General features: G+C 42.5%; 1 long non-coding RNA gene across 1 annotated transcript in view; it reads right to left on the bottom strand.

Moving 5' to 3' along the window:
* Positions 1 to 2,271: 2,271 nt before the first annotated feature.
* The window catches only part of LOC133212980 (uncharacterized), a 461,795-nt gene continuing 454,868 nt past the window's right edge, over positions 2,272 to 9,198 (bottom strand). Inside the window, exon 3 of the long non-coding RNA XR_009725671.1 lies at positions 2,272 to 2,421. This is a non-coding gene — a long non-coding RNA (uncharacterized LOC133212980). The remainder of the gene's footprint in view (positions 2,422 to 9,198) is intronic.

Below are 9,198 nucleotides of genomic sequence, written 5' to 3'. Positions count from 1 at the left end.
AGGTCTTGGGAAAGTTCATGAGTGCAGTGCACCTTTTTAATTTCTTCATCTATCTTCAAGGTAATTTGCAGAAGGCAGTAATGGCAGATATGATGAAGAAATAAGATTGTATAGAAAAACCTGGAACTAGGAGGGCAAGTACAACAAAGCTGGTTTTTGTCTTTCCTAAAAGAACTGTTTCGTTTTCAGTGAAGTATAGACATCTTATCTAATGGCCTAAAATTTGACTAAAAACTATGCTGTGTGCAATGCTTCCTTATGTGTAAATAAATGGAGAAATAAGGAACTCAGCCCAGTGGCCCAGGCAGAGGGTAATAGTGTAACTTGAGATGCACTAGAATGATTCTGCGGTATTTCATCTGATACTGCAGAAAAGCACACATCTCTGTTTATTGTCTGCCATGTCTGCCAGCCTTGTGACATCTTGAACAACTAAAGAGATCTAAAATGGCATGAGATACCTATCTGTGGATGACTGAATCATATTAAAAAAATTCTGCTCTGGGGCAAGAACCTAATGTGGCAGAAACGACCACCTTCTGTGTAGATGGGCAGTGTGCAATGACTTAAGAAATATTCACCAAAAATTTGTGAAAACCTTCATACAAGCCCTTTAACGTATCTAAATTTAAGGTATCAAAGGTATTAAATCTACAGTTATCCAACTGCCATTTGTTCCCCAGTTCAGGCACCTGAGTTGTTCCTACACTTTCACCTGAGTCAGGGTTGACTTTTCATAGAGAACTAATAATTTTAGCTCTTTACTAATCTTGAAAGCATATAAGGAGGCAGAACGTCTTAACACACCTGATTCTTTTCCACAGAAACAGCTGTTCAAAGAACATACAAATATTCCCTTTCTGCAAATGCATTTTGTGAGGATAAATTTACTAATGTATATGAGGTGCTGAGCATCCACAGAGCTAGGAACCATAAATATAACTTCTGGGAGAAACAGTATTTATTTTACTTCTCCTTTTTGACAGTGTATTTGCAAAGATTATTGCTCCGATTCTGAGCTCACTTACATAGCTGTAAATCAGGCTTATCTTCACTAGTGTAAATGAAGATCAGAATTAGGTGTTATCAGATGAATATTCAGGTACTATAAGCTGTTGTGGATCAATTCCACACTTCAGACATAAATGAAATACAACAGTGTGTAGCAAATGAAAAAGTGTTTATTTTAATTTTTTCTTCTTAAAATCAGTCAGTAAAACCTCCTGTTGATACCTTCTCCTTTCTTATTCTTAACCTCAGTTTTACTGTATGGTGCACAGCCTCTGTCATGTGGTTAGTAGAAGCTGTGCCAACACATATTTTTCCTTTCCATATTAACACCATGATTACTTTCACAGGTAACAGAATTCTTTTTTCATTATAAAAAAGAAGACAACCTGAGACGCATCACTAAGGTGACAAGTCTATAAGGTGACTATAAGGTGACAAGGACATATAAGGATGATGGGGAGGGACTCTTGATTAGGAACTGTAGTGATAGGACAAGGGGTAACTGATTAAAACTTAAACAGGGGGAGTTTAGACTGGATATGAGGAGGAAGTTCTTTGCTGTAAGGGTGGTGAGGCACTGGAATGGGTTGCCCAGAGAAGCTGTGAATGCTTCACCCCTGGTGGTGTTCAAGGCCAGGTTGGATGAAGCCTTGGGTGATATGGTTTAGTGTGAGGTGTCCCTGACCATGGCAGGGGGGTTGGAACTAGATGATCTTAAGCTCCTTTCCAACCCTAACTATTCTATGATTCTATGATTCTAAGTCATAATTCAAAGTTATTTTAAATCAGTGGGAGTATTGCAATAATTTTGGATGAATTTTGTATCATACCATAACATAACAATAGCTCATTAGAATAACTGATAAAATGGAGAACAAAATTTATCCCAAGAGAAATAATTTACTATGCATGTGGTGACAGCAAGAACTGACAGTAGCTTAGGTTGAATCTTGAATTGGCATAATCTTAATATGAAACAAAAATTACGATTTTCAGTAATCTCCCATTAAAATAGCACCTCTGTATTGATTACTTTCTTGTTGCTTAATAAGCAACTCAGCGTTTAGACATGAAAAGTATACAAATTGATTTTAGATTATAAGCATCTTATAATTTTATCTCGAATTATCTTATACTGCAACAACATGGTCAGTCACTTGTAAAAATTGCAGTATCCATTGACTGTGTGTCGTGGTTTAAACCCAGACGGCAGCCCAGGACCATTCAGCCACTCGCTCACACTCCCTTCCTCCTCCCCATGCTCCCGGAGGGATGAGGAGAAGAATCAAAAGAACGCAACTCCCACGGGTTGAGATAAGAACAGTCCAGTAACTAAGGTATAACACAAACCACTACTGCTACCACCAATAATAATAATGATAAGGGAAACAACAAGGGGAGAGAATACAACTGCTCACCACCCACCGACCAGTACCCAGCCTGACCAAGCAGTGTTTTAGCGCTTCTGGGTAACTGCCCCAAGTTTATATAGTGGGCATGACGTGCTGTGGTTTGGAATAGCTCTTTGGCTACTTTGAGTCAGGTGTCCTGTCTCTGCTTCCTCCCAGCTTCCCCTCCTCCCTGGCAGAGTATGAGACTGAGAAAGTCCTTGGTCAGAGTAAGCATTACTGAGCAACAACTAAAACCATCGGTGTTATCAGCATTTTTGCCAGGCTGAAAGTGGAAAACACAGCACTGCACCAGCTACTAAGACTGAGAAAAATGACTGCTACTGCTGAACCCAGGACACTGTGGTCTTCATAGATACTACATTCCCTGGCTTTTTTTTTTTTTGCTTAGACATTGTCTATAAGGAGTACCTGGGTGGTACTTTAGAAAACAGAAATATTAAATAAATCAGTGAACAAACAACAACCTGTCAATGGGAAATCCTGATAATAGAATGGCAGCAATATTGTTGCCCAATTGAAATAGGTGGTTCATGCTCCAGTCTCTATCTGTGGTAAATATATCTATATTTTTGGTTTATGTTTTGTTGATTTACTTCCTTGACAGTATACCATGCAGAATATATTTCAATATATTATGCAGCGCAAACAATAATAATGTTAAATTTATTAAGATGGGATGCCTTAAAAATGAGAAACTTTGAGTGTTCAGAATTATAAGCAAGCTAAAATCCATTATATCCGCAATATTTTTTAAACTGTTCTTTAAATTTAAATGGCTGTCTGATCAAAGTGAAATGCCTAGGTAATGAGCTTCAAGATTGTGCTTCCCGTAAAATTATTCTTGACACTTCTTTTTGTCCAATGCATGAAAAAAAGACTCTACCTCCTTTTCTTCTCTCCCATTCTTTCTCTGCTTTCTCCACAACTTGCAACTAGAAGTTGGAGTAATAAGTTTGAGTTCTTTCAACTCAAGAATGAAGAAATTTAATCCACACCTTTGTGCAAAGAAGAAAGGAATAGAGCATGCTGTAATTACTAGACAACTTTACAAAAACTGAGTTCATCATTCATCTGTATTTTGAAAAAGTGAGAATTTTTCAGATCTCAGAAAGAAAGGATGAAAATTCGAATGGTTCAGGTTTGTGCACATTTAGGCATAAATGTTTCTCTAAATCTGGATATATGTCCAGGATGAGATTTTTGACCTCCATCTGTATCCAATCTTTCTGTATTGGCCAGCATCTTATGACTTCCTTCATTTTGCTATTTTAACATGAGGATTCATTTGTATTTTGCTGTATTATTTGATTCCTTCTGTTTCTATGGAGCTTAAATACCCAAGGTATGGTTCTGGATTTCATATTGAATGGCAAATAAAATATAACATCAATTTTTTTTTTTCCCCAAAACAGTTATGTGATGTGATTTTCTTCCTTTACCTGAATACTCAACCTTCACAATAATTCCAAGAACATCAATACAAAATTTCCAATGTTAATAAATTATTTTATTAATTTGACATTGCCTGTTCTACACCATCTGAATTTCTGTGCATCAATATATTGAGTGACAGTATTAAAACAAGCCAGCAAACAAAAAAACTCTATCATCTATATATGAAATTTGTTGAGTATTGCCAATTTAGACATTTTGTAACTCCTTTACTGGAAATGCATGTGTCTCTTTTAAGTCTCATATCATATCTGCCAGACTCATGCAGATATATCAGATGTCCTACAGAATCTTGCAATGGTATCAAATGCACATATTCATGTAATTGAACCAAGGTACTATTGGCTTGTCAACTGACTCACTTTTTAGGCTTCACTTAATGCAATGTACTCAGGTGTTTTTCATCTGGATGATTACAGTGACGTTTGAGGCACCCCTGAGAATGAGATACATCAACATAGACCTACTTAATGGGTAGACTGCTGTAGAAGTGGTAAGAAGCGAAGTGAACTATATCAGGGCACCTAAAATGAACTGGATGCATATATCAAGCAAATTAATTGAACTCCACAACTGGGAGCATAGCATACACGTTATATATACACACTTGTATATATAGGTATCTAAACTTCGACCTGAATCCCACACCAATCACAAAACATAAATTATTAACTCATGCAGCTGTGTTTCTCAAAGTCTGATTTTTCTTTTTTTTTTTTTTTTTGATTTGGGGGGGGTGATGAGAATTATTCTTAATAAAAAAAGGAAATCAAAGCAAGATAACTGCAAAAAATGAAACTACAGTAACGCTGAAATTGGTACCTGCCCAGGATAAATTATGTATGCTAACAGGTAATTCACAGGAGAATAGACTATTTTTGTAGGAATAATCCATCACTCTCACGAGTAGTTATGTCCAAGGCAACACCTGTTCCCACCAGTTAACACAGACAACAGGCAGGTAAGAATAAAATTGCTGGTTTGTGGTCCCTGTTGAAAGAGTCACCTTTCTAAGGGTGATTTTTCAATAAATACCAAGCCAGAAACAGGTAAAAAAATGATGAAGAAGGAGGTTAAACGTATGACAGCATCATTAGAGGGAATACCTGATGATATGAACAGGTGTCCCTCTGTAATAGGTTTGAGGCTCTGGATCTTGAAGGAGAGGTAGGTGAGGATGTGGTGCAAGGCCCGCCTACAAGGCCACATAGGAAAAAGCAGTCGACTTCGCACTTCAAGACTGCCTCTGGTAAGAAAGAAAGAAGGGTCATTGTAGTAGGTGATTCCATTCTGAAAGGAACAGAGGGCCCGATATGCAGAGTTGACCCTCATCATAGGGAAGTGTGTAGTCTGCCTGGAGCCCGGATCAGGGATATCACCGGGGCGCTCCCCAACCTGGTGCGCCCGACAGACTACTACCCGCTGCTGGTCTTCCAGACGGGTGAGGGGGAAGTTGCTTCCCGCAGTCTGAGGGAGATAAAGAAAGACTACAGGGCCTTGGGGCGGATGATGAAAGACTCTGGGGCTCAAGTGATCTTCTCTTCGCTCCTTCCATCTTCTGTTGATGATGTGGGACTGAATGGGAAAATTCAGTCCATAAACGATTGACTTCGAGGCTGGTGCTGCAGGCAGGGCTTTGGATTCTTTGATAACGGCTGGTTTTATAGGGCACCAGTCTGGACATTGGCATGTGGGAAAGGTTTATCGCACAGAGGAAAAAGGATGCTGGGGCACGAATTAGCAGGGCTCATTTGGAGAGCTTTAAACTAGATTCGAAGGGGGATGGGGTTGTAGCTGGGCTTGCCTCAGTGGGACAGCGCTCCGGAATTGATGAAGACTGGGAGGCCTCCTGTAATCCTAGGGTGAAATCAGTGTGCTCGGCTCACTCCCTGAAATGTCTGTACGCCAATGCGCGCAGCATGGGAAATAAGCAGGAGGAGCAGGAAACCTGTGTTAAGTCGGGAGATTATGACCTGGTGGCAATTACAGAGACGTGGTGGGACAGCTCACATGACTGGAATATAGTCATGGAGGGCTATGTCCTTTTCAGGAAAGACAGGCCAGCCAGGCGGGGTGGTGGGGTTGCTCTTTATGTGCGAGAGCAGCTACAATGCGTTGAGTTCTGTCCGGGGACAGATGATGAGCGAGTTGAGAGTCTGTGGGTGAGAATTAAGGGGCAGGCTGGCAGGGGCGATACTGTTGTGGGGGTCTGTTACAGGCCACCGGATCAGGGTGAGGAAGTTGACGAGGCCTTCTACAGGCAGCTGAGAGCGGCCTCACAGTCACAGGCCGTGGTCGTCGTGGGGGATTTTAACTTCCCTGATGTTTGCTGGAAGGACTACTCGGCAACCCAGCCGCAGTCCAGGAGGTTCCTCCAGTGTATAGACGATAACTTCCTCATGCAAATGGTGGATGAGCCAACCAGGAGAGGTGCGCTGCTGGATCTCATCCTCACTAACAAGGAGGGTCTGGTTGAAGGAGTGAAGGTTGAGGGCTGCCTTGGTTGCAGCGACCACGAGATGGTAGAATTCAGGATCTTGTGTGGTAGGGTCAGTAGAATAGCAAGTAGAATCACAACCCTGGACTTTAGCAGGGCAAACTTTGGCCTCTTCAAGCGATTGCTAGGGGAAATCCCATGGGCTAGGCTGCTTGAAGGTAAAGGGGCCCAAGATAGTTGGTTGACGTTCAAGGACTGCTTTTTCCGAGCTCAAGATCGGAGCATCCCGACACGTAGGAAGTCAAGGAAGAGGGTCAGGAGACCTGTGTGGCTAAATAGGGAATTGCTCGGTATGCTCAAGTGGAAGAGGAGAGTTTACAGGTCATGGAAGGAAGGGCTGGCCACTTGGGAAGAATATAAGGCTGCTGCTAGAGGATGTAGGAAAGCTGCTAGGATGACTAAGGCCTCCTTGGAATTAAAGCTGGCAAGAGGGGTCAAGGACAGCAGAAAGAGCTTTTTCAAATACATGGCAGGTAAAACTAACACCAGAGGCAATGTAGGCCCGCTGATGAACGGGACGGGTGCCCTGGTGACAGAAGATACAGAGATGGCAGAGTTACTGAATGCCTTCTTTGTCTCTGTCTACTCTGCCGGAGGCAGTCCTGAAGAGCCCTGTACTGCTGAGACCTCAGGTGAAGTCAGGTCAACGGAGCGGTCTGCCTTAGTCGATGAGGAGTGGGTTAAAGACCAGTTGAGCAATCTGGACATCCATAAATCCATGGGTCCAGATGGGATGCACCTGTGGGTGCTGAGGGAACTGGCGGAGGTCATTGCTAGACCGCTCTCCATCATCTTTACCAAGTCTTGGGAAACGGGAGAGGTGCCTGAGGACTGGAGGAAAGCAAATGTCACTCCTGTCTTCAAAAAGGGCAAGAAGGAGGACCCGGGTAACTATAGACCGGTTAGCCTCACCTCCATTCCTGGGAAAGTGATGAAACACCTTATCCTTGGTGCCATCTTAAGGCATATCAAGGATAAGAGGGTTATGAGGGGCAGTCAACATGGCTTCACCAAGGGGAAGTCATGCTTGACCAATCTCGTAGCCTTTTATGAGGAAATAACACGGTGGATGGATGATGGCCGAGCGGTGGACGTGGTCTACCTTGACTTCAGCAAAGCGTTTGACACGGTCTCCCACAGCATCCTTGCGGCTAAATTGAGGAAATGTGGTCTGGATGATCGGGTAGTGAGGTGGATTGTGAACTGGCTGAAGGAGAGAAGCCAGAGAGTTGTAGTCTATGGGGCGGAGTCTAGTTGGAGGCCTGTATATAGTGGAGTGCCTCAAGGGTCGGTACTGGGACCAGTATTATTTAATATATTCATCAACGATTTAGATGAGGGAATTGAGTGTGTTATCAACAAGTTTGCTGATGACACTAAGCTGGGAGGGGTGGCCAACACACCAGAAGGCTGTGCTGCCATCCAGAGACCTGGACAGGCTGGAGGGTTGGGCGGGGAATAACTTGATGAAATATAACAAGGGAAAGTGTAGAGTCCTGCATCTGGGCAGGAACAACCCCAGGTTCCAGTATAGATTGGGGAACGACCTGTTAGAGAGCAGTGTAGGTGAGAGGGACCTGGGGGTCCTAGTGGACGACAGGATGACCATGAGCCGACACTGTGCCCTTGTGGCCAAGAAGGCCAATGGCATCCTGGGGTGTATTAGAAGGGGGGTGGTTAGTAGGTCGAGAGAGGTTCTCCTTCCCCTCTACTCAGCCCTGGTGAGACCTCATCTGGAATATTGTGTCCAGTTCTGGGCCCCTCAGTTTAAGAAGGACAGGGACCTGCTGGAGAGAGTCCAGCGCAGGGCAACTAAGATGATTAAGGGAGTGGAGCATCTCCCTTATGAGGAGAGGCTGAGGGAGCTGGGTCTCTATAGTTTGGAGAAGAGGAGACTGAGGGGTGACCTTGTTAGTGTATATAAATATATAAAGGGGGAGTGTCACGAGGATGGAGCCAGGCTCTTCTCAGTGGCAAACAATGATAGGACAAGGGGAAATGGGTATAAATTGGAACACAAGAGGTTCCACTTAAACCTGAGAAGAAACTTCTTCTCAGTGAGGGTGACGGAACACTGGAACAGGCTGCCCAGGGAGGTTGTGGAATCTTCTTCTTTGGAGACATTCAAAGCCCACCTGGACACGTCCCTGTGTAACCTTATCTAGGTGTTCCTGCTCCGGCAGGGGGATTGGACTAGATGATCTTTTGAGGTCCCTTCCAATCTCTAACATACTGTGATACTGTGATACTGTGATATGAAGAGATAAACAAAGACCTCAAAAAAGACAAAGAGGGAAAGTACAAAACCATAGGACTAAAATTTTATCCATCTGAAAAAGGGAATGTTTGTGTGGGGAAAGTTTGTATACAAGCTGTCAGTTCCTACAAAGATTTTTCAAAGGTAAATTTGATTTTTGAAAAGATTTTTGAAAGGTAAATCACTAAACCAGATATATTCAGCTATATTAACGGTCCTATCAAATGTCAGCACTTTGGTAGTTGATGATCTTTACTTGACTTGTTTGTCCACAGAAAAACAAAAACATGAAAACCACACTGGAAAATCTTCTTAGTCAAGGCAGACGGCTCTTTTAGAAAGTGTCTGACATCAGAAATTTTAAACTTTATTACTAAATGTAGAGCTGAGAGGAGTATGTTTTTCAAACAACAGAAAAGCAGTGATTGTTTAATGATGTTTTGAATTCATGAAGAGTAAAACAGCCCTTTAAAGTGGTTTTTTAAGAACAAGAAAGAATTAATGCATTTGGGAAAGACAGAGACTCACAGGAAATGCGTGCTTGTTCCATGTCTGTTTCTCACTGTTGG

This window comes from Neopsephotus bourkii, unplaced genomic scaffold, assembly GCF_033783945.1.
Source record: "Neopsephotus bourkii isolate Nb327-2 ecotype Australia unplaced genomic scaffold, CSIRO-AGI_Nbou_v1 NB_83, whole genome shotgun sequence".
Classification (NCBI taxonomy): Eukaryota; Metazoa; Chordata; class Aves; order Psittaciformes; family Psittacidae; genus Neopsephotus; species Neopsephotus bourkii.
This window is presented reverse-complemented; position numbering and strand designations above follow the sequence as displayed.